The 26,579-nt window shown below is 42.0% G+C and overlaps 1 long non-coding RNA gene across 1 annotated transcript; it reads right to left on the bottom strand.

Moving 5' to 3' along the window:
• Nucleotides 1–15,150: 15,150 nt before the first annotated feature.
• Nucleotides 15,151–26,208, bottom strand: LOC101005250. Its single transcript, XR_647395.4, has 3 exons — nt 25,939–26,208; nt 20,605–20,805; nt 15,151–15,271 (listed from the first exon to the last, which is right to left on the bottom strand). It is a non-coding gene; the product is annotated as an uncharacterized LOC101005250 (long non-coding RNA).
• Between the last annotated feature and the right edge of the window lie 371 nt (nt 26,209–26,579).

Genomic DNA, 26,579 nt, shown 5'->3' on the forward strand with positions numbered 1-26,579 from the left:
TATTATCTTCAAATTTGAAGACTCTTGAAAATGACTTGCAAGACCTTCTACAATCTGAGCATACACTTTCCTTGACTTATTTAGTCAAAAATTACTGATTGAACGTCTCCTTTTCCCCAGACACTATGTGGGTCACTAGACATATATCCATGAATAATAGAACAACAATTTATTAAGTGCCATTGATAGTAACGGCAAAATTTGCAATTCCTTTTGCACCAACCTAATAACAGAATGGGGTCATGCATGATGGTATGACTGGTTTAGGATTGTAAGGGCTTATGAATAAGGCCTCGTATCCCAGCACAGATCCACAAGGTCACAGGAAATGAGTAGCACCTTAAAGAGTGGACAGATGTGGTTAGAGGAGAGGCTGCTGGAGTCAAGCCAAGGGGAATGGGGATGTGGAACCAGGGCAGAACTAGGGAATGAATCCAGCGTATTTGTAAGGAATAAAGAATGGTGGTTGATGGATTTAAATGGGGAAAGTCATATATCATACGGTAGAAAGTATCAGCCCTGGTAACATAGCCTGAAAAGTCCTTGTGAGATGGAACTATGTTCTCTTTTTCCCCAGCACAGCATCTGTCACATAGTAGGCACTTAATAAATTGTTGTTCTGTTATGCGTGGATATATGTCTAGTGACCCACATAGTGTCTGGGAAAAAGGAGACGTTCAATCAATAATTTTTGACTAAATAAATCAAGGAAAGTGTAGCTCAGATTATAGAAGGTCTTGCAAGTCATTTTCAAGAGTCCTCAAATTCGAAGATAATGAGAGACTTACAATTGCACTTTTTGAGTTAGGGTTGGGGGTGGGGAACAAACTGAGACCAGCAGTCTAGAAAAGTGAATGTGGTAGCAGAGCGCAGAAAGGATTGGAAAGGGAGGGTTTGAAGGGAGGAAGAGCAGTTAGGACATTATTATAATAGCTAAAAGAGGCTGGGTGTGGTGCCTCACCCCTGTAATTCCTGCAGTTTGGAAGGTGGAGGCGGGCAGATCACTTGAGGTCAGAAATTTAAAACCAGCCTGGCCAACATGGTGAAACCCTGTCTCTACTAAAATAATACAAAAATTAGTGGGCGCCTGTAATCCCAGCTACTTGGGAGGCTGTTGCACGAGAATCACTTGAACCTGGGAGGTAGAGGTTGTAGTGAGCCAAGATCGTGCCATTGCACTTCAGCCTAGGTGATAGAGCGAGACTCAGTCTCAAAAAATAATAAATAAATAAAGAGAGAATGTGATGAGAAGCTGGAGGAAAGTAGTGGCAGGGAAAATAGGAAGAACTGGAGATAGTGAGGGAGGCAGAGATCTCAAGAATAATTGGATTTTGGGCAGAGATGGTCTTGGCGAAGGCAGTGTCAAAACCTCTACGAGTCTTGAACTTGGAAATCTGGAGATACCAGTGAGGGAAACTAGGTAGTCAAAAGGTGGGTTCTTTTGGAGGAGAAGGGCTGGATGTCATTTTAAACTCACTGGGTTCAGAGTAACACTGGCACATTGAGACCAAAACACTGGGCCACCAGACTGCAACTAGGTTGGCTCTAGTGGTACTCTCTAGCCCAGTGGTATTCACACATTTTCATCAAACACCCATCAGGAAAAAGTTTTGAGCATACAACCTATGGTTTATTGTTACTTATTATTGTTATGTATATGTACACTCCAATATATTAGATACGTTACAAACTATACGTAAAATTTAAATTAAAAAGGAAGGCAGGATTAAGTTGACAAAGACAATATTTTAAAATACTTTGCTAATGTGATGCTTCATTTGAGTAGCAAATGCTAATATTCCAGAGTGAGAAACTCTAAGAATGAGATGGATTGTGAATGGTAGTGATATAAATTCATATTTAAAATATCTTTTTTAATAACATCAAAATATCTTGATTAGCTTCTTGACAGACCTTATTGTGATCTGCTTGTTCTTTGCCTTGAATGCGGCTGAGGAAGAGCTTGTGTCTGGAGTAAGGGTGTCCGCAATGCTTTCTCTTACTGTTTGCTTGTGCTGCGTTATTAGTGGAGTGAACACGTGTCCCAGTTTGCTTAGGACATTCTCAGTTCACACCTGTTTCCTGGCATAATGATTAATAGTGCCTCCTTTAACCTCAGAAGTGTCCCTGTTTGTATGATAAATTAGATCACCCTAATTATTAGTATTATCTCCAATTTATAGTTTTATTTCAGGAAATTTTTTAAGCTACTTGTCCATCTTGGTGGGTTGGTTTGGTTTAAAAAGGATGATGCAGCCCACAAATCTGCCTAACAAGCACTTATAAACACAGTGCGCTGCAATGAGCTGCAACAGCCTCCATGGCTGTGGGGTTTAAGGTCAACCCTACATTGCGTGGACATCTGTTCAGCCCAAAGGGCCACCATGCACCAACATCCGTTCAGCCCAATGGGCCACCATGCGCCACACATAACTCACAACTGTCTGAATTTTAGACTGAATGAAGAATCACTGTCCACACAAATAGGGACTATTAATAAACCCTCATTTCTATCTCAGTTTTTGCCTGAAAAAGAACTAAATATGCATGAGAACATTCCCTTCCGTGAGCTGCCTTTTGCACATGCTGGGACTATTCACCTCACATTGAGTTCTCCAAGAGTCTCCTTACTCCTGTCTCTATCCCCAAGGCTTGGCACCACACTGGGCGAACAGGAGGTGTTGGGTGTGTCCAAGGAATAATGAATAAGTGAATGATATATGCAAATGAATGAAATTCAGGTGAAATGCAGAAGTGGAAGTGATAGAGAAGAGAAACTAACATCTATAGTACTTTTCTTGAGCCCAGCTCTTTCACTGATGCTTTCATTTACTCCTTCCTATAATCCCAGTAGGTATGCTTTTTTTTTTAGTTCTATTTTTACAAATGAGATTGAAATTCAGGATAGTTGCATAACTTATCCAAAGTAAGTGACAAGGCCTGGTCTGCCTGACTTCAAATCCATATTCTTTCCCGGGCTTGGCAGCATGGAGATAATATTTGAAGGCATGAAAATCAGTGAATTCTTCAGTGCAAAGAATGTACAGTCAAAGAAGAATAGGGCTAATGGTTGGGCTTGGGGAACTGCTTACAGATAGGGTTCCCAACCCCTGGGCCACGGACTGGTACTGGTCTGTGGCCTGTTAGGATCTGAGCTGCACAGCAGATGGTGAATGGTGGGTGAGTGAGCTTTACAATCAGAACTCTGCCTCCTATCAGAACAATGGTGGCATTAGCTTCTCAAAGGAGCAAGAGCCCTCTTGTGAACTGTGCATGTGAGGGATCTAGGTTGTGTGCTCCTTATGAGAATCTAATGCCTGATACTCTGTCACTGACTCCCATCACTCTCAGATGGGACCATCTAGTTGCAGGAAAACAAGCTCAGGGCTCCCACTGATTCTACATTATGACGAATTGTAAAATTATTTCATTATACATTACAATGTAATAATAATAGAAATAAAATGCACAATAAATGTAATGCACTTTAATCATCCTGAAACCATCCCCTGAACCAGTCTGTGGAAAAATTGTCATCCATGAAACCAGTCCCTGGTGCCAAAAAGCTTGGGGACTGCTGGCCTACAGGGACCAGGAAGGACCAGGAAGAGGAATGAATACAGAGGGGTCAGGGAAACCAGGAAGAGTTGGATGAGGACATCTGGTTATGGAGGAGGGAATCACACCAGGAAAGGAAGGCTGATGTGTTCAAGGCCTGCAGTGAACTGAAGAAATGAAGGCCGTGAGAGAGAGTGATTGGCGACCCTCAGAGTGGCTTGTAATAAAACAAGGCAGGGAAAGGCCACAATGCAGGGTCAGAGAAAGATGGACTGATAAGGAAACACACAGAGGAGAAGCACACACTCCTTTGGGAAGCTTCTCCCTGAAAGGCAGTTCAGGTCCAAGAGGGTCAGGCAAAGCTTTCTCAAGTCACAGGAAATGTGTGCACTTGTAAAGGAGATTGCAGAGACAGTTGGTATTCACTTCTATATACTCACTCACATTTCCCAGCCTTCTCTGCAAACACATGAGGGCCACGTAGTTATTTCTGGCCAGAGGACTGTGAGCAGGAGTGATGTGCAGAGCTTTTGATGGAACTAGGAAAAGCTGATGTGCCTTCTCCGGCACCTTCTTTCCTTGACTTGGTGCCTCTAGAGACCACGTGTTCCAGATACATAGCTCCAAAGCAAAGGAGAGCCATCTAGCCTTTTTCAGACTGCAAAAGTGAGACATTAGTCTTTGTTGTGTTAAGCCACTGAAATTGTAGAGTGTTGTCTGATAAAATAACTAATTTCCATTATTCTTACTAAGTGAAACCAACCCAGTTGTCCTACAGAACTCATGTTTATGGTTTCTTTTGAATAAACATAGAGATTGACCCTCCTTGTCTTGAAATTTGAGAAAGTTACATTTGTCTTATCTGAGTTCCTTTCTTAGGAAACCAATCTTCAGGCCTCCCTGATAACACCAAGGAACTAAAACTTCCCAGATCATGGCACCTGGACAATGATCAGACCCCTCACCTGTCATGCATGACTGCCTAATCCATCACTTGCATCCTATTGACCTATTCTTCTTCCTCACCCCTCCCTAATTCCTGTTTCCCCTCATGTAGTTACATTTGTTCCCTGCTATATAAACCTCTAATTTTAGTTGGTCAGGAAGATTGACTTGAGACTTATCTCCCATCTCCTTGGCTGCAGCACCCGACTAAAACCTTTCTAGGCAATGTTCATTGTCTCAGTGATTGGCTTTCTGTACTGTGAGCAGCAGGATCTAGACCAAATCCCTGATGTTTTGGCAACATAAGGAAATGAAGAGATCATAGAGAGAAAGGGGGAAGTCTGTCAGGATTCAGGAAAGAGTGGGATTTAGAAGGGAGAACAGTTCTTGACCTGAAGACAGAGGAAAGGCTGAGAGGGCAAAAGTCAAGGTTGAGGGCTCCCGTAGGATGAGCTAATCTTCTCACTGGTGGAAGGTGAGGGGCTGACCACTGAGTTCACTAGCTGGGGAGTGGTCATAGGAGCTGGGGCTGGAGAAGAGAATCCATGGTCTGAAGCAATTGCTGTCAGGCCTGTGCTAACTAGAGAATCAATAAGGGATTATCAAAGCCCAGCTGAAGCTGGATTTCTCCTCAAGAAAGATATAAAGAGCTGGAAAACATCCAGAGGAGAATGAAAATGATCAAGTAAATGTGATTTTTGTATGAGGAGAAGCTGAAATGATTGGAACTCTTCAGCCTGAAAGCACAAAGGCTGAGCAAGATGTGATCAAAGGGTTTATATTATGAAAGGGACAGAAGGAGAGGAAGACACAGTCTGACTCACTGAAACTTGCAAAATTCTACAAAGGAGTGCACCCTGAAACCTGAAATAAGTCGTTTTAAGATAAAGAACCAAACCACTACTTTCTATAGCAGGTTAGTTATTGGCATAAGGTATGGTGTAAGATAAATATAGCAGGAAATTGAATTCTGAAACTGGATTTTCAAAAATGTGTACAAACATTACATAGAAATAAACAAGACTTGTGCATGGTTGAAAGCAGAGTGGAAAAAGAATATAGTTTTGAGATAGGGAGACCTGGTTTTGAGCTCCCCTTACCAGTTGTGTTCCATCATTCATCCAACAAATACATAGTGCTGTTGAACACCTGCTATGCATTTTCACTGAGCTACACAGCAGGGTTCTGGCAATGTTTCTTGATTTGGTGCTCCTGGTGGCCATCTGTTACAGATAGTGTAGCGTTAGGATGGAAGAGGGCCTGTCAAGACATGCATGGTTCCTGTCTTCATAGGGTTTACAATTTAGTGGAGAAGGTAGATATAAATAAATGATTGCAAAAATAATTATTTAAATTAAAATTTTGATAAGTGCCTCCAAGGGCAAGCACAGGGTGCTGTGAGAGCACCCAGAGGGACTCAACTAATCTGGGTGCATGAAGGAAGATTTTTTTGGAGGGAGTGATATTTAAGCTGAAATTTATTACAAAACCAATAAGAATTAGCAAGTGCCAGGTGTGGTGGCTCATGCCTGTAATCCCAGCACTTTGGGAGGCTGAGGGGGGCAGATCACCTTAGGTCAGGAGTTTGAGCCCAGCCTGGCCAACATGGTGAAACCCCATCTCTACTAAAAACATAAAAATGAGCTGGGCATGGTGGCAGGTGCCTGTAATCCCAGCTACTCAGGAGGCTGAGGCAGGGAGAATCACTTGGACCCAGGAGGTGGAGGTTGCCGTGAGTGGAGATTGTGCCACTGCACTCCAGCCTGGGTGACAGAGCAAGGCTGTGTCTCAAGACAAAAAAAAAAAACAAGAAACAAAATCAAAAAGAATTGGCAAGCGACCAGGAAGGTGAAGAGAGTTCTGGGCAGAAGAAAAGGCAAGAGTGAAGACCTAAGGCTGACAAATTCCTTACCCTCTCTGAGCCTCAGTTTCCCCATCTGTAGTAAATGTTGCTGGTGGCCCACAGAAGACACAAGACACATCCCACAGCTGCTCTGAGGGTTGGCTACCCCTTTGGAGAATTCGTCCTCTGCCTGGAGAACTGCATCACCTGAAATGCCTGGGAAGTGATGGTACCCCCATTCCATCTTCACTGTGGGCAGGTGGATGGGGTGGCTGCAGCCCAACCCAAGGATTGACTGGTACAGGGTAACAAACGGCCAGCCATTCCCTCATGCTGTGGTGTCACTCATGCTCCAGACATGTAAGGGATCAGTCTAAGCCTGGACTTCAGTGGGCATGACACCTTTGCTTGACTTCCTCTCCTATCTTCTCTGGAGACCTCTCCTGAGAGTGCTGTCTCCATGTGCACTTACATAAGAGCCTCCATCTCAGGCTCTGCTTATGGGAATGCCACCCGCCCAGGATGGTTACCTTAAATGAAATCATGGATTTAAAGGACCTGAGAGGGCCAGGCATGGTGGCTCACGCCTGTAATCCCAGCGATTTGGGAGGCTGAGTCAAGCAGACCGCTTGAGCTCAGGAGTTCAAGACAAGCCTGGACAACATGGTGAAACCCTATCTCTACTAAAAATATGAAAATTAGCTGGGCGTGGTGGCATGTACCTGTGGTCCTAGCTACTTGGGAGGCTGAGGTTTGAGGATCACTTGAACCTGGGCAATCGAGGCAGTAGTGAGCTCAAATCGCGCCACTCCACTACAGCCTCAGCACCTGAGCAAGACCCTGTCTACAAACAAACAAACAAACAAGGGGGGCCTGAGACACATACTGATGGTCATGTAGTGGAAGAGCACTGGACTGAGAGTCCATGGCACTGGCAGAATGAGCCCTGAGAGCATCTCTTGACACTTCCTTCCAGATATCTGGATACCCTGCTTTGTGCAAGGATGTTAACTGTACTGTTAACAAAATACATTCGTATCTATCATCTAATTTGTCTTTCAAAAGAATCCCTTGGAGTACGAGGCAGCAGGTATCATCTCATGCCTCATGTTCCAGATGAGGAAAGCTAGGGTCAGAGAGATGAGTGACTTGCTGGAGTTTACCCATCTCTGTTGCTGGGACTCAGAGCTGTGACCTTGGTCACCAAACTCTTTCACCTCCACACACCCGCCCCCCCCCAACCCTGTCGATTGGTGCCCCTATAGGGATAGAGCACAGATGGAGATTGAGGACTTGCCTGACTTGATGTGGCATTTTCATGCTCTTGTGAATTTGCTTTCATCTTTGCTAATTCGACCTTGAGGGAAAACATGTTAATTATGTGAATACACACAACACTTTCAAAATGTGTATCTGTGTTTTCTTTTTTCCAAACTAAATGACATATGCTGGCTTCCTTTACCTCTGAGATTCAACTAATGCATAACAATCTAAAGGGGAAAGTAAATGAAATGGTTTGGGTACTATTTCCATTAGAGAATTAAGGAGATCTTGAAGAGCCCCAGCCTCTTCAACACCTCCTTCAAGTTTGCTGAAAGGTGCCACACGATTCCAGGGAAGGAGTCCCATCCATTCTCTCCTGCCTGTGAACTTTGAATGAGAGGGCAGAGTGACCTTGTACATAACCTATCTGGTCCTGAAATTCTATAGGAAGAAAAAAGAATGCGTTGGCATTTGGGTGATAGCCTCTGGATTTTTCTTTCCCTGCCTCCAAGTGCACAGAAACAGGACTTTCATTTCTTGAGAGTTAATTTCCTTCAGCAGCTTATTCTCCATCTAAAGTCACAATCCTCTTTGGGGAAGCAATTGGTTATTGTGTAAAGGATTTTGAAGTTACATACTAAGGATTATGACTCTATTTGGTGAGTAAGAAGCAGTGTCAGGAGAACTCTTAAGCACCAAATACCCAGTTTTGATGAAAATGTTCCTAGTGGAGATAAATAAGAGAAGGAACAGTAAAATCTATGAAGTTGTTATAGGAAGGAGAATTGCTAATGAGAACTTCATCCAAATGTGGCACATCACTTTATCTACTGAGCACTGCAGTGTGTTTCTGCCAGGTGTACTGGGACACTCTGGTTATAAATTGAACTTTACTGGTTTTATGAAACTCTTTGTTCTCATTATTTTTATCACATCACTCTTGCCATAAGCATAATCCCTGCCCTGCCTACCTCTGAGGACTTCAGTGAAGAACAAATGAGAAAATGTGCAAAATCACTACATTTCTGCAGAGAAGTCTTCTTGTCATGTGTAGCTCATCACAAAACAAAAAGTCCACAGCATGGTTGTTTCACATGCCTGAGTGGCAGCATTTTAACACAGCTCTACATGAGCACTGTTTTATTTAAACATGTACACGAATCTGATCGAAATAATGCTCATGAAATATTAACTTAAGAAATCTAACCCAAAATGCATGATGTGGGAAAATTGCAAATTTCGTAATGTTGATCATTCAGTGTCTTTCACTACTGTTTAGTTTTTTATGGAAGCTACCTGTTTGCAACCAGAGTTTGCTGGCCTAAAATTCAGAATGTTAATTTTAGCATCACATGGCTCCAGGGAAGCCAGGCCTCTTTCCTCATGGGAGGTACGTGTGTTCTCCCATTTGGCTCTCTGAGTTAATTCATTAAACAAAACAAAACAAAAAAGTGTCCTTATCCTGCAGATCCTCTTTTTCCTATGGGTTACCATGGCTTTCAGCCAAAAGTCATTTTGATTAGCCTCCTTGCTTTAGTTTGGAAATAAATTCTAAGGAAAAGAACTCCAACATACATTCTGAAACCATGCGACTCCGCCAGACCAGAAAATGCTGCACAACTAATTGTGGGGATGGACTCTGAAGCCCAGAAGTACATGTCACTCCTATTTGGCCCATTTGCTGTAGAATATAACCACATTTTCATGAGGGGAAGAGGCACACTATTGTGCTCCTAGTCAAAAGTTTCATATTTCCTCTGCATTAAAGTGAACTTTCCACCATTTTGAGCTCTCATTAGTTCTTATGAATCATTTTTCAAAGTCAGCCCTGAGTGCCCATTTATCCAAAAGCCCATGTGTGATGCTCAAATGGCTGTATATTTCCTGCACAGCGACAAGTGATGCTCTTAATGATGACTCCAAGTTACCATGAGATCCTGAAATGTCTGTAGAATCATCAAGGATCAAATAACGCTCACTACAAGCTTAGGATTAAGTGCATGTGATTTTCTTATAATTCATTGCAAAACTGATAACTCTTGTTGATATATAGGTAAGTCTGTGTTAGATAAAATATTAGCCAAAAATCCTATTATCCCAGTGTCAAATAAGAAAAAACACCCAACTAATATCTTTCAAAAATAGAAGCTGGGAGAGTGACTTTTAAAACAAATCTCCAGAGGACTCAGAACTTTGATTTTTGATAGATATGTTCATGATGACTTTGCAGCTCTATGTACATTCTTTTTTTTTTTTGAAATGTAGTCTTGCTCTTGTTGCCCAGGCTGGAATGCAACCTTCACCTCCCTGGGTTCAAGCGATTCTCCTGCCTCAACCTCCCAAGTAACTGGGATTACAGGCTCCCACCACCATGCCCAGTTAATTTTTGTATTTTTAGTAGAGACAGGGTTTCACCATGTTGTCCAGGCTGGTCTCGAACTCCTGACCTCAGGCGATCCTCCCACCTTGGCCACCCAAAGTGCTGGGATTACAGGCATGAGCCACTGTACCCGGCCCCTATGTACATCCTTAACACAACACAGGCATGTACAAATGCATGGCCTTTTCTGAACATACACCTCATTGTGGATGGAGGGCAGGGAATTTGCTGCCTGCCTGTAGGGAGAGTCAAGATGTGACTTAGATCATAGCTCTGATCAGAAAATCCGAAGGAGGTCTGCAGCCATACCACCTGTGTTAGTTTGTTTTTTGTTGCTATAAAGGAATACCTAAGGCTGGGTAATTCATAAAGGAAAAAGGTTTATTTAGCTCACAGTTCTGCAGGACGTAGAAGAAGCATGGTGCTGGCATCTGCATCTGATGAGGGCCTTAGGAAGCTTCCATTCATGGTGGAAGACAAAGGGGAGCAGGAGTGTGCAGATCACATGGTAAAAGAAGCAGCAAGAGAGAGAGGAGGGAGCTGCCAATCTCTTTTTTACTACCAGTTCTTGAGGGAACTAATAGAGTGAGAACTCACTCATTACCATGAGGATGTCATGAAGCTATTCATGAAGGATCCATTCCCATGATTCAGACACATTTCTTTAGGTCCTACCTCTAACACTGGGGATCAAATTTCAACATGAGATTTGGAGGGGACAAATATCCAAACTATATCACCACCCTGATCACACTCCATCTAGTCTGATCTTGGAAACTAAGCAGAGTCAGGCCTTATTAGTACTTGGATTTGACAAAACCCCAGGAGGCCCATTTTTAAAAGGCTTTATAACCAACCCAGGGGAGTGACCACATCTTCCTCCTTACAGAAATATTCGGTGCTTCTCCATTGAGGAGTATGTGGCCTGTCCTTGTGGGGTTGTCACCATACTGGTCTGTGGAAAGGTCCTCATGTCAGCTGGGACCCTTGGGTCCAAGATGACTTATCGGTCAGACCTATCCCCTTGGGGCAATTGGCAGTGGAGCAAGTGCTAGCGTTGTCCTATGCAACAGGATATATTCATTGGTTTTCAGTTAACAAAGAATACTGGTTAATTGCACGGACTTTGGTGTTAACTAGACCAGCTTTAAACCCCTTTTTTGACAATTACCAGCTATTTACTTACCATTGTCAAATTGCATAACTGCCTCTGAGCCTCCATTTTCTCATTTGTGTATCAGAGATAATAATGCTAACAATAATATCCATTTGCAGAGTTGCTTTGGATTAAATGAGATAATGTATGCCACATCTTTGGCACAGTGCCTGGCACCTGTTAAGTCCTCAATCAAGAGTGACTTTTGACAATGAGATGTCATCTCACCCCAATTCAAATGGCTTATATAAAAAAGACAGGGGATAACAAATGCTAGTGAGGATGTGGCAGGAAAAGGGAACCCTTGTATACTATTGGTGGGAATGTAAATTAGCGCAACCACTATGGAGAACAGTTTGGAGGTTCCTCGAAAAACTAAAAATTGAGCTACCATATGATCCAGCAATCTTACTGTTGGGTAAATACCCAAAAGAAAGGAAATCAGTGTATTGAAGAGATAGGTGCACTCCCATGTCTGTTGCAGCACTATTTACAATAGCTAAGATTTGGAAGCAACCTAAATGTCCATCAACAGATGAATGGATAAAGAAAGCGTGATACATAAACCACATTGGAGGTGGTATACCACATATGCCACAGTGGAGAACTATTCAGCCTTAAAAAGAATGAGATCCTGTCATTTTCTACAACATGGATGGAACTGGAGATCATTATATTCAGTGAAATAAGCCAGGCACAGAAAGACAAACATTGTATGTTCTCACTTATTTGAGGGATCTAAAAAACAAAAACAATTGAACTCATGGACATAGAGAGTAGAAAGATGATTATTAGATGCTAGGAAGGGTATTGGGGGATTGGAGGGAAGAAGGGGATGGTTAATGGGTACCAAAAATAGGAAGAATAAGACCTACTATTTGATTGCAAAACAGGGTAGCTATAGTCAATAAGAACTTAATTATACATTTAAAAATAACTAAGAGTGTAATTGAATTGTTTGTAACTCAAAGGATAAGTGCTTGGAGGGATGGATATCCCTTTCCCCATGATGTGCTTATTTCACATTGCATGCCTGTATCAAAACAGCTCATGTACCACATACATATATACACCTACTAAGGACCCACACAAATTTTTAAAAAAATACATAAAAACACCAAGGTGGAAAAAAAAGAGAGAGTGACTCTTGTTTTTATCTGGCAACGTTCCACAATCAAATATACATATATACATGTGCAGGCTTCCTTTATTCTTGCTGATTTAATAACCTAAAATCATTTTCTCACTCATTATTATAATAGTAATCATTATTACAATTACTGCTTATTCATGACACCTCAAATTATGGTAATTATTGTTTTTATCCTGCTCTCACAAATGTCATTAATAACTACCAACCATTAGTTGTCATTAATAATTTCCAATTTAATGACATCTCACCTTATGTGCAGGATAAATGAGAATTTGTTTTCTTAGTGCTAAGGGCTGGCCATAAGTGAAGGATGTGTCTCTATTAAACAAAAATCCACTGCAATGTTCAAAGTGAGTTTGTTTTCTGCTCTGAACTAAACACAGTAACTGACCAAATTTAATGTTCAGCCTAAAACATTTGAAAAGATCCTCTTCTGAAAGCAAACATTCAAGGCTATGAGAAATGTGTGAAATCACGTACACTGGACAGGAGTATGCCACCCACGGTTCCGTGGGCAATATTCTAGAAGAAAAACTGGGTTGGTGTGTTTGTTTTAAAGCTATATGAAATATCAACTCACTTTAATAAACTCTCTGTAATAAATGCATGAGTATATGGGTATGTAAGCTAAATCTCATAAACTTCCGTATTGTTCCAAATTATTTTATTTACTGGGATTTGCTAAAATTAAATACAGTATGTGGGATAGAAACCAGAGCATGGAGCTTCAGCTTCTGAGGGAATAAACTGCAGTGAAACATGGCTTCACTTGAGCCGTGAAATGACAGGTTTTTAGAGCGACAAATGAGAGATGAAGAATGACCAGCATTCTGTGTGGGTTCTAGACTTTTGATTTCCTTCCTCCACCCCATGTCCTATGCAACGTTCTTTAGCTTCTGGGATGAAGAGACAGTGGCAATCAGCAGGTCCTGGAGAGGATACAGGATGGGGAGGGACAGGCAGTGGGGCTCAGGTGCCCTCCATTCACCCCCTCTTTGAGGGGGTATGCTAAGTTGTCACGGCCATTCTCACATGTGCAAAGGCAGCTGGATCCATCCCTGAAATGATTTTCTGCTCGTGCAATTTCTATACTCTTGCTTTGTTTCCTGAAGGGTAAGAATGCGGACTTCTCAAGGTCAGGGACTAAGTTGTACTCAGGGTGGTGGCTCCAGTGCGTCACACAGGGTCTGGTGAACAGATGGTGCCCTCTAAAGATTCCTGAATAAAAAGGGAACTGTGCAAGTACATCCAAAAGTGGGTGGGTGTAGCCTGGAAACGTGTGGGGCAGAAGAGAAAAAACAGCCTGGGGCTCTTTCTGGTCCTATAAAACAGACTCAGGTCACCTTGGGTCATGGCTACCTTTTCCCACTTTTATTTCTGTGTGGTGGAGAGAGGTTTTCAGTTAAACCATTTGAAAATCCATCCTTGTCAATCAAAATGTTCAAACATCTACAATTTAAGGTTCAATCAAATGGTAGGCAGAGGGGTTAAGCGCATTTATTTCAGATGCAGAAATCTGAGTTTGAATTCTGACCTCTCTGCTTAGAACCCATGTGACATTGAACATGTTACTCCACATTTCTCAGCTTCCATTCCTTTGTGGACCTGCATAGTTGTCAAGCTGTAACAATAACACATTGCCTGCTTAGCTGCTACTGTACCTTCTCCAAGGTTTTAGCGCTCAGACCTGGTTCTATTCCTTTTTTTTTTTTTTTTTTTTTTTGAAGGACTCTCGCTCCATTACCCAGACTGGAGTGCAATGGTGCTATCTCGGTTCACTGAAGCCTCCACCTCCTAGGTTCCAGCAATTCTGCCTCAGCCTTCCAGGTAGCTGGGATTACAGGCACACACCACCAAACCTGGCTAATTTTTGTATTTTTAGTAGAGATGGGGTTTCACCATGTTGGCCAGACTGGTCCTGAACTCCTGACCTCAGGTGATCCACCCGCCTCAGCCTCCCAAAGTGCTGGGATTACAAGCGTGAACCACTGGGCACAGCTGGTTCTATTCCTTTTTATTTGTCCTCTATTGTCCTAAAGGTAGATCATGGCCATATTTTGTTAGTCATTACACTGTTTATCATTTTAAAATAAGATTGAGCTAGAAACTTAAAAACAGTCATTCTGTTTGTTTTTTCTATTAAAATCAGAAATTTCAGTACATGCGGAAAGCATTTTTTGGTATTTAATTATTCAAACTAATGGATTTTATTGTAATGAGATTTTAAAAAACCATTATGATTGGCAAAGGGCTGAGGCTTAAAATATTTTCTTTTACAGATATGTGCTGCTTTAATGAAACCCAATATGCAAAAATCTAAACTTAGGTAAATTGGAAGCTTTATCTAGGCTTATATTGTTTACATTACAAAAGAGCTATTCTGCTTCACAGAAGCATTTATTTCAGTGTTCCTTAAAATGTGAGATCTCTGTGGTGCATTTAGAATACAAACTTGAATGATTACCAGGTTATTTACACACAGGTGTTTTGTGTAAAGCAAGGTTCACCTGGGAGAGGGTTGGGTTGCACTAGGAATGACTCTGTATTGTGTAATCAGCCAGTGAAGAGGGATTGAGAAGAGATTTTGAGTGACATCCTCGTAGAAGGTAAGAAAGGTTCAACATGCGACTTTCAGGGCCCTATCTCCTCTTGATGTGAAGGCATCTGTCAAATGTACCATTATATCTCTTTAGCTTAAACGGAGTGGTGTTTAGCGATTAAAGTAATGGAACATGAACCAGGAGTCGTGTTTTCTGTTTCTGTCTCCTGTAGCTTCCAAGTGGGTAGTCTTGACGTGTTCACTTTAATGCCAGTTCACTTGAAAGCAATTATTTCCATCCTAGGCAAGGCAGTAAAACCTTGTTAATGTTTTTAATAGCCTGTGAACTCTTCAGACGAAATATCTGGCCTTTGTGCCCTCCTCAGCTTGTGAACCAATTGCCAGCAAGCCCTCTACTCACCATGTGTCCTCACCTTTGAAAAGAAGAGAAATGGTTATACACACCAAATCATTAGTAGTGGAATTAAGAAACAAAAAGAACTGTCGCCCAAACTGTACATAAAAACTTTCCCAAACAGCTTTAGTAAATAAAACTTGAAAATCTGTTAAGTGGACAGCAACCTTTCACTAAAGCTGTTGTACAGGCTATTTTATTCAGAAGAATTTGTTAAACACATATCAGCAAGTCAGGGCCAGTTTGTGTAGCTAGCGAAAAGACAGAAATATCCTCATTATATAGAAGTGGGCAAAATACTGAATATATCTCTCAATCTAAATTATGAGCGTTTGAAAGTGGAGTTTTGATTATTTTAGACTTATGGTCTTTGAAAGTAAACACTACTTCTAGAATTGCAGTAGAATCAGATTTTTTGATACAATCATTAAAATATATAATTGCTTTACTTATCTATGAAGGGAAAGCAAACTGTCTTTAAAAGAAAACAAAAGGGATGTGATAGATGTGTATTCAAAGGAAAAGGAAGAAAAGAAACCCACATGATGAATGAAAGCTAAGGCTTAAGTGGATAAGCTATCTCCTTTCCTTTTGCTTCTAAGAGTAGAATTTATTCACTTATTCCTACTTTTTAAATGTAATATGAAACCAACCTCCCCAGAACCCAGAACAGTTCCTAGAACAGAATAGCCACTCAGTAAACAAGTGAGTTGGCATTTTTGGAAGTGCCATAACTCCTATGCTCAGTGTGGGTATGGTGCAGTACAAAGGCAGGATGGGAAGTGCAGACCAGGCCCTATCCCAGTCACACTAGCAGCTAGCACAGGTGGTCGGTTAGCAGAGACCCAGGACCCATTGCTGCACCCATGGGCTGCAGAATTCCTGGGCAATGTATTGATTAAAGTAGGATTTTTGAGTCCCAGAGAGAATGGACAGAGAGACACGGGGGTAAGGAGAGGAAGACCAGGTTGCAGCCAGGCTAGAAACCAGTGAGTCTTGATGCCAAGTCCCTGATATCTGATGTCAGGACCTGTCCTGGGAACTCACATCAGGTTGAACCTGAATATGGAAGACCATTGTTCCCAGCTCTGGGGCAAGGGACTACGTTAATGTTGGGAATTTAGCAATGACATGGAGTTAGCATGTCTGTGGTTTCCTAGGTAGCAAAAGAAATAAGAAAGGTTTTAAAATCTACGATCTGATTATGTCTCACAAAGTACTACTGATTTACATATCAGAACGGAATAATTATGAACAAGGGTTACTTAAATTAAGGCTTTCTCTAAGCATTCCATTAATGCTGGTCCCAGAAATAATCTAGAATAGATATTTTGCTTTTTCCTTTAATGAAGAAGGCTTTCCCTACTCTCTATCAGGAAGGCATGAAATAGATGGTACCCTTAAGGCAGGTAATTTGAGGAGGGTTTAATAGAGGGACTATTTACAAAAATGTCAGTTGGATTTAGGAAACCAAAAGGGAGAGTGCAGTGCCCCTTACTCGCAATAGCAGGCAACTATTCCACCTTCAGACATGAGGGTGGTGTTTGGAGAGGGTTTCCCACTTGAGTCTTTGTAGAGCAATAAAGGTAGGGAGGCAGTGGGGAAATAAAACCCCCAATCACAGTATCCCCTCACCCATTCATCTCCCGCCACCCCTCTCACTGGCTGAACCCAACCCAAAGCCAGAGGGCACACAGACCAGCCTCCCAGGCAGAGCTGGATGGAGAAGGGTAGAGAGAGGACCTGGAGGGGCAAAGGGAAGCCAACACAACTCTCTGGGAAATTAATCCATATTCAGAAACTGCTCCTGTTTAGCTGCGTACTAGATACCAGGAAGAAAACTTTTAAAAAAGAAAAAATATATATTGCAAAGACATTGCAGAATGGATAAAAATATTAATTTAGAGAAATGGATGAAATCAGCTCTATTTGACTTTTCAGCGCATTTAATATTGGTAGTACATTTCATGAAAGCACCCAATCCGTAGGTGTCTTTGGTTAGACTGCAAACTTCCTGAGAGCAGGACCTGGATGTTTCTTCTTATCATTCACAACCAATACTGCGCCTGGCACATATCATGAGTTCAGTAACCACTTGTTGAGTGATTACATACATGAATAAATTAATGAATGAAGTATATTCTGGTTTATTTTTCTTGTCAAAGGAAGCTTTATCCAAAAAGAAAAACAATCACATAAAACCTCTTTGACCATCTACCCCCGTGTTTGAAAATTCTTCCTAAACTATAACATTGGTTGTTCCTGCCATTCTAAGAGGATTACACTGAGCATGAAGGAATATTTTTTGGATGACTTAGAATCTAGCAACACTTGGGGCTGTCATTCTAAATTGTAGGTGTGGGCAATAAGGCTGATTTTCAAGATACTCATAGCTTTTAAACACAAATAAATAAACAAACATGTAGGAATCGCCATACCAGATCCGACTGATGGTTTATTCTGTTAAGAATTCTCTGCTAGGGGTATATGTTCCACATTTTTCCTTAAGTATAAATTCTGATTAATTTAGGATTGGAATTAGTTAGGTTCCAATGGGTAGAGATTTTACTTCTCCACCAAAAAAAAATTTTTTTTCTGACACTATCATATTTGAGTTCTCTTCTGGTGTTTTTCCAATGTCACTAAATGATTTAATTTAAATTGTCTCTTGACTGTATTTTTTATTAATATTTTTCCTATTTGAAAGAGTGTCAAACAATTAGGTTATGTTATCTCATTCCTTCTTCCTAATAGTAGATGAAATAATTGCAATTCTCTTTTAAACTTTCTCTCTCTATGATCCAAGTTCTCTAGTAATGTCACCAGTTTGATGGCTCTTTGACAAACTCCTCCAAATATCTCCTAATCTTGAAAAAAAAAAATGAAGGCCATTGACCTGGCCACCTTTGGTGTTCTGAGGACAGTCTGGGCCAGGGTTCTGTCACAGGTATGGATTGATCTGAGAACACTGACTTTCACACCTAAAAAGAAGCTTATAACTCAGCTTATGTGGGTTTCCCTGGTTAACTTTGTTTAATGTTAGAGTAATTTCCTGGCAGTGGCCTCTGGTAATTTTCTATGGTCTACACCTCTTGTCCTTTCAGAAATCTGGCTTTTAACACTGATTCTATTCTGTTTCCAAAGTAACAAATCATTGTAGGCACATGGAAATCTCCCAGCTTCCACAACTCTTCAAGTCTCCCCTTCCACTGTTTCTAAAAGAAAATTTCTCCTACTATTCCCTGTACCAGACTTTGAAGTCACTTCTATTTTTTGGTTGCTGTAGAAAGACTGATTCCCCTGCTGTGGGAAAGAGCCTTTGTAGACCCACGGATTGATCAAATCTCCCCTAAAACCTCTGGTAGAACTAATGACGTGGCCTCTTTAGTCTGTATCTTTTATCCTTCTCTTCCCTTCTTCCCAGTCCCATTTCTACTTTCCATCATACCCAAACCATTTTTGTGGCTAACCTTTGAACCCTCTTCAAACCACCATTTGTGGCTTAATTTTGAACTCTCTACAAGTTCTTTAATCCCCTCCCTAGTTTAGTTCTGACTTCTTGACAAACTATAATAAGAGAAGAAAATAAAATTTAAATTATACTATATATATATATGAAGATATACATAAACAAAAAAGTTAAAAATCAAAAAATAGATCAGCAAAAAAATTAATAAGATAAAAATTTCCTCTAATCCTATTATTCAGAGACAACCATTGTTTCCACTTTGATGTATACGAATAGTCTTTTCTAAAATAACCATATGTACGTGTTTTTAATAAAATAGGACAAAACTATTTATAACTGTCTTTTTATCTCTTCTAAATAATACATTGAATATATTTTCCATATCAATCTTTTACATCATTTGAAGTGACTGCATCCGATTCCGTTTTATCAATGTTAATATTTTATTCAACAATGATCTCGTTGTTCTGATGTTCATCTCATTACAGATACTCTAATGGTCACCTCTATGCCTAATATTTGCACATGCCAGCATAAACAAATAGCTCTAGGTGGAATTACTAGATCAAAGAGCATGCAAAATAGTGGGGACTTCTATATAAATCAACCATGTGGCTGAGATTTGGAGTCTGATCTGCTGGAAATATTGAGAGTTTGAGGTAAGGGGAAAAATAAGAAAAGGAGGCTGTTTTGGAAGAATGGGAAGAACATGATTAATGAAGGAAGTCTAAAGGCATTCAGTTAAAGAAATCAGAGATTTGGAAGCTTCCCTTATAAACCAAACATCCAGAGGAATGGGGTTCATAGAACACTTCAGAAATCTTAGTCTCCTCCCTGACTCAACTGAAAAACTAACTTTATAGATGGACACCTCAGCACTTCCCCATTTATCTCTTGGCATGTTTCCTCAGTGAAACATTTCTCAGATGAAAAACAGATCGCAAGATCATGGTCTCAATAGAAAACAGAGAGAGAGAGAGAGAGAAAGATTTTAAAAAGAGAGAGGATTTTGAAAAAAGGAAATTCAAAAGTCAGCATTGTTGATTTCATATAGCATTGCAAATTCCACCCCAACAAATCAAAGCTGCAGTAGGGTGTATACAACCACCATTCTCATGACCTTTGAAATTAGAGATGTGGGATGGCTGTTCTGGCATGTTTGTCTCCTTTGTGACTCGTCCAGTAAGGGTGTTGTCCCAGTTGTCTTAACATCTGATTGAAATAGAACCTTGGAATAAATATAGCAGACTGAGATTCTCCTTTCAGAATGGTTCACAAATACAACTAGGCTGAGGGAGGGACTTTGAGACTGTATCTAGTGATGCCATTTCAACCACAGGTTGAGGAAATTAATAATAAAAACTAACATCCTTTGTCTTGGGTAGCCATAGAACTTGTCCTCAATTCTGGACCCACATATTGCTTCAAGTCTGGATGACCTTAGAACCCAGAGCAAACATAAGGCACACCCACAGAAGAAGGAAGAGAAGGCAGAAGGAGACCAAGAGTAGGAGAAAAGTAAAGAGAGGAGAAGGAGAGAAAAGAAAGAAGTGCAAATGGAGAGAAAGTAGAGAAACTGCTTCACTGCCATCAGTGGCATGAGAATAATGATTTGTTTTTCCTGCTCTAAAGACTTCCTGTGCCAGAGGCCTTGAGATGTTATAGTCTCTTCTCCTCCAGAAGAAAAAAAAAAAACATTGTCATGCAGTTTGCAGTTTGCATAGCACTGGCCCTTAATACACACACACACACACACACACACACACAAACACACACACACACACACAGAGTACTTAAATGGTCTCCCGGAAACAGAGTGAATGTCAAGTCCTTGATGAACGCGTCTGTGATAAGCCCAACGTGGAAATCCAGAGGGAACGTACTTCTAGGAAATCCAATCACTGGTACATTGTGTTGCCTTCAAGGGCGTGGTTCCAACACAACCTGAGTGCAGGATGTTTCATATCCATTCTTTTTGAGTGGGTTCTTTACCAACAACTTCTCCAAAATGGTAAGCCCTACTTCTCAACACTGTCATCCAGGATGGAGAGATGCTACAGCTGACAGCAGTGACTGGCAGGAGCCTGGAAAAGTACAATAATATTCTGAGTTGCCTTTAGTCTTATTTTTATTTAGGCTAATTTGCATGAGTGGTTTATGCCAAATGAGGATATTTTTCCTTCTCCTTGGAATAGCTTTATGTGAAAATATCACTCTTTTCAAAGTGCCCAAATATTACTGTGCTGAATAATGAGGCAGATGGAAAATAGAAAGGGTGGAGCAAGTTCAAAATGCTTTATGGTTGGCAGAATAGAGGAGCTTTTCAGATTTCCAGCCTCCCTCTACTTTATTCATCTGAGAGCACCATCTACTCCATCCTGCAAGGATGCAAGGACCAGAGAGGTTCCTGGCTCTCAGCTTCCAGAGAAGCCACATCAACCTCTACAGCCTCCTACACATAGCCTATTCAAAGGACATGTGGCAGCTGTCTGTCCCCGGGCTTAGCATGACGCATTCTAAGGAGTGAACATGGCCAGGGAAAGCTTCCAGGCTGTGGGACGTTGCTGCTTGCAGAATTCTGCCTGAAGCATCAACCTTTTTCCAAAAAGAGTATCCAAAATTCAGTGCATTATGGATTCTTAGAAAATGGAAGATTACAAGGAGTTTTTAATCCCTTTCTGAGCAGACAGAAGCAGGAAGCAACCACCAGCTAAATATTTGACTAAATCCAGTTCACAGTTTTGTGTTGCTGGTAGCATGGGTATGTCTGCTCCATCCCCAGAAGGGCAGCTGCCATATAGATGGGTTCCAGTGTTGTTCCCCAGTTCCGGTGTGCCTGCCTCTACTCCCTCTGCCCAAACCTAAGCCACCCACCAAGGCCCACGTGAAATATCAGCAGCAATTCCAGGAAGCCTCTCCTGTGTAGACGCCTCCTTTCTGTACCAGTCCTCTCCACTGAACAATTTAGAGATTAATAATGTAGCAACAAGAGAGAGATTAAAAAGCCATCTGGTGAGCAGGCCCTGACACAGCTTAAAATACCCACAAAACCAAAAAGAGATGAGAGCTCACAGTAAAAGCAAGAACTTGGGAGTCTGACAAATTTGAGTTCAATTTCTAGACCTGCTACTTACTAGTTATGCAGTTTTGGGGGTGTTTACATAACCATTTCATGCTTCAGTTTTGGAATAATAATAGTACTTACTATTTTTTGAGATCAGTTGATAGTAATTCTAAACAGTCTAATATAAATAGCATAAACATTAGCTATTGCAGCTATTGCTTTCGCAGCTGGGATGGACCACCTATTGCCAATCCCTCAGGCGAGCCCCACTAACTTCATGACTGATGGAACTAGATTGAAAAGGCTCTGGGTGGTCCACTCATGTCCGACTGGCTGATGTAATCAGTGAGAGCCTGCACATGGGCAGGAAGGTCCCTGATCCTCAGTCTGTTCCTGGATGTCAAGAGCTCACAGGACCAGAGTTCATTCATTCATTCCATCAATGTTTGTGCTATTATGTGTTGGGCACTCATCTAGGAGCTGGATATAGAGCAATGAACAAAGCTGATGAAAATCCCTGCCCTCGTGGACTTTACACTCTAACTGAGAAAACAGACATAATAGTAAAGTCTATGGCATCCCAAAGGCATAGGCAGTGCAAGGATGGTATCTTCCATTTGAGATAGGATGGCAGGATGACATAATGAGAAGGTGACGTTGGAGTAAAGCTATGATGCCATCCCACTTCCCCCCAACATCCCTTCTCCTCAAGAGTTCCTCTCTTTCTATATCCATAGAAACTTAGCATGTACAGGAGCCATGAGCTACTTCTGCAGGCACAGCACATGATCAGGAGTGGGAGAGATGATCCAGCTCCTGGCCAGCCCCAGCGCAGAGATAAATGGTCCCATTAGTCCTAATAGAGGGAGACATGTCCTGCTGACATGGCGGGGACAAGGAGGGTCACTGAGGGGCCCCAGGCAACAGCAGCAGCAGGTGGTGATCAGAGAGTTCCACGCAGGCATCTCCAAAGGAGTTCTAGAGTGGGGAGGACAGCCGTGCAAAGTGATTCTGACCACTTTTTGGGGAGAGGGGTAAACATCCCTTGGCAGCTCTGGCTCAAGAAAGTGGAGGGTGGTGACTACAAGGACAGAAAATGCTGAGGACTGAGCCCCCTTGCAAGCAGCGCCCCGCTGAAGACCACAGAGCCCCATGCTGCTAGCACCCGGCAGTGCTGGGAGGTGGAGACACACAGCTGAGACTCAAGTTTGGTTGCCGTCATTGTTCCTTCTGCCTCTTGGCTTTCCCTTCCAAAGTGGTGACCCAAAAACCATCTGTCATGGAAAATGTCTCTTGTTGTTTTTATTTATTAGATTTATATTCTATATCAGAGGACTGTAAGCATCTTGAAGGCAGAGACCAATTCTTACACTCCAATTCCCAAAATAACTCCCTTAGGGCTAAGTAATCAACATAATAGCTGACACTTCTTGAACACTGCCACATGCCACTGTCCCAAGTGCTTCATGGGGATTAGGGCTTTTAACTCTCATACCTCTCAGTGAGGTGACAGCTTTATTATCTCCAGGTAGGAAATGGAGGCACAGAGAGGTGAATACCTTGTCTGAAGCCACTCAGCCAGGAAGTGGCAGTTTGACTTTAGCAGTAATACTACAGGCTGGGTCTTGCCCCTGCCACCCCACAAATTTGTTATTGAAGTCCTGAGCCCTGTTACCTCAACTATACTGGTAGACAGCGTCTTTAAAGAGGTATAAGTTGAAATGAGGTTGTTCGTGTGGGACCCTAAACCAATATAGTTTATGTGGTGTCCTTACCATAAGAGGTAATTCAGACACAGACAAATACAGAGGGAGACCCCGTGAAGGCACAGGGAGAAGACGCCATCTGCAAGCTAAGGAGAGGCCTCAGGAGAAACCACCCTGCTGACACTTTGATCTTGGACTTTCAGCCTCCAGGACTGGAGAAAATAAAGTTCTGTTGCTGCTTAAACCAACATGGTGACTTTATCCAATCTGTGGTATTCCACTATGGCAGCCCTAGTGAATTAATGCAGGTACCTAGTGTTTTAGAAAGACCTGGAAGGCACTGCTTTATTTATGAGGTCACTCAGTCTGGCCCTGCCGTCTCTCCTGTATTACTGTGCGGAGGTGGTATCTCTGGGTCCGAGGCATCTGGCATCCAGCAGTCTGATATGCCCATGGTTTCCTCACTGCTACATGTGCCCACTAGGTAGAAACATGCATCCTCATCACACAGAAACTGTTATTCACTGGCTTACGCCTGATACAAATCATGGAACTAGACTTTTTCATTCATCCATTCATTGGTTCATGGAACCAATAATTATTCCGTGCCTGCAATGTCTCAGGCGCAGTCCTGAGTACTGGGACTGTAAAGGTGACCAGAAACGTGTTACAGTCTCAGGGAAGTAATTGTACAAATAAACGTAAAATGTATTTCAATCTAGTAATCAATCAAGTAATATAAAATAACCAATGTGGTAAGAATTTAAAAAGAGAAAGACACCATGCGACGGAAGCAGAAAATACGGGAAGCTGACGGAGTAAGTGGGGGTCAGCAAAGGTGTGAGCCTGTGGAGATGGGGAGGATGGGCTGTAGTTCACTACACAGAGAGGACATGGGGAGTATCCAGCAGGGGAGACAGCAGGGCCAAGACCCAAAAGAAACAACCCAACGCACACCAGCCCTGCCTCTCAGATGCTTGCAGAATGGAGGGGAAAGGGAAGGAAAGGAGGAAGGAAGCAAGATGAGGAGAAGAAGAAAAGATAGAGTAGAAGAAGGAAAGTCAAAGGAAAGAAGGAAGCTAACATCAATGGAAATGTACTACATTCCCGGCCATGTGCTAGGCATCTTCAGTTCATATTTTCAGCCATAATAAGAAACAGCTCAATAGGACCTAGAGGAGAGTGAATGCCTCAGTTTTAGCCCCCAAGTGCCTCCCTTGCCTCAAGGTCACCCAGGCCCAGCAGCTCTAGAGTAGACACACATTTCCATATCCCTGTGGCCTGGGCCACCAGCAGGAGGCCACCCCACTGTGCTGCAGCAAGCCCTCTCTCTGAAGCCCAGCAGGGGAGCAGCGTTCTCTGAAAGCCTCACACAACCAGTTAGGCCCCTGGACAATCCCCGCAGCTGAGCTACCACAGCCTGTGCATTCCATCACCTCTGCAGCCTCCCTGCAGGACTTTGAACAAAGCCCAGGGGGCCTGGTGAGGATAACAGAAGGTCAAGAATTGGTGGAATGTGATGGGATGTGCTGAAGGATTCAGATATCAGGAAAAGTCCAAGATAGCAGCAAGAATTTATAGCTCAAAACCAAGACCTGGAATACAAGCAGAGAGATAAACTGGGCTATTTTAAATTGCTGCCCAAGAAGTGCTTTTGTGCTATATATATACCAACAGTAAAAGAGAAAGAGCAGCTCAGATCAAAAATATTTTAACATACATTTACTTGCCACTTTCAAACGGCATGGTAGCACTTAGGTCAGAGGAATTCCTTCTATTTTCTATAATCTATCACAGTGCTTAGCACTGTCATTCTCCCACCTCTTCAACTAAAGAACACAAGTAACAGCTAAATGAATTTTGTTAACCCAATATCTCTAAAAGTATGAGTGAGAGCCTTGTCTTTTACCTAGATCAGCATCTATATTAAAGTCCACAAGAGAATTTTTTTAAACATCTAAAGCTGGGAAAAGCTTTGCTTCCTTTCCAGTAATAAGAGCTATAGAACTTGATAAGTTTTCCCTTTTACCATGGCTACTAGGAAGCTCGGAGTCATGATTAAAGTTCAACTGTTGCAACTATGTTGACCCTTACGCTTAACAACTACCATTCTTTTATCTGGTCCTGGTTTTCTCTTTCCTGTTTACCGTGTCTTCCATGAACATATTTTCGTGGTAGGTTGCTGCACATTCTCTGAGAAGGGAGTGTAAACAAAAATCAAACAAGTTCTATTATCTGCCCCAGGGCCAAGCTCCTCAAACTAAGAACTCGTGTCCTTGGTCATTGCTTTAAAAGACTTAGCCACTCTGACATGACAGAGATACCTTACCTTTCACCTCTAGTTCTCATGGGAAATAATTTAAGTGCAGAGTATATTATCTATTGCTGTATAACAAATTACCCCAAAGCTTAGCAACTTAAAACAATAAACATTGATTATCTCACACAGTTTTTGTGAGTCCTGAATGTGGGAGCCACTTAGCTGGGTGGTTCTGGCTTAGTCTCTCATAAGATTGCAGCAAAGCCATTGCCCATGGCTGCAGCCTCTGAAAGCTTGACTGGTGCTGTGGAGTCTGCTTCCAGGGAGGCTTGCCACACTCCTGGCAAGCGAATATTGGTTGGGGGGTGGGGCTCAGTTTTTTCCCACGTGGGCTCCTCCATACAGCTGCTTGAGCATCTCACAACACGGCAACTTGTTTCCCCCAAGCAAGTGATCCAAGGGAGAGAGCAAGAACAAGGCCACAGTGCCTTTTATGACCTAGCCTCAGGTGTAACACATCATCATTTCCACCACATTCTATCCATAAGTTGTGAGTCACTAAATACAGACCACACCCAAAGGGAGGGTAATTAGCCTCCACCTTTTGAAGGAAGGAGTATCAAAGAATTTGTGGACCTATTTTATAACCACCACTCAGATTACAAAACTATTTTCTTTTTTTTTAAGTAGGTATAACCAGGGCACAGCTTGGTATTCAACATTGCCTTTACCTAGCTGCAAACTGGGATAGAAAAAAACATGAAGGTTGGGCATGGTGGCTCACACCTGTAATTCCAGCACTTTGGGTGACTGAGGTGTGTGGGTCAC

This window comes from Papio anubis, chromosome 3 (genome assembly GCF_008728515.1).
Source record: "Papio anubis isolate 15944 chromosome 3, Panubis1.0, whole genome shotgun sequence".
Lineage (NCBI taxonomy): Eukaryota > Metazoa > Chordata > Mammalia > Primates > Cercopithecidae > Papio > Papio anubis.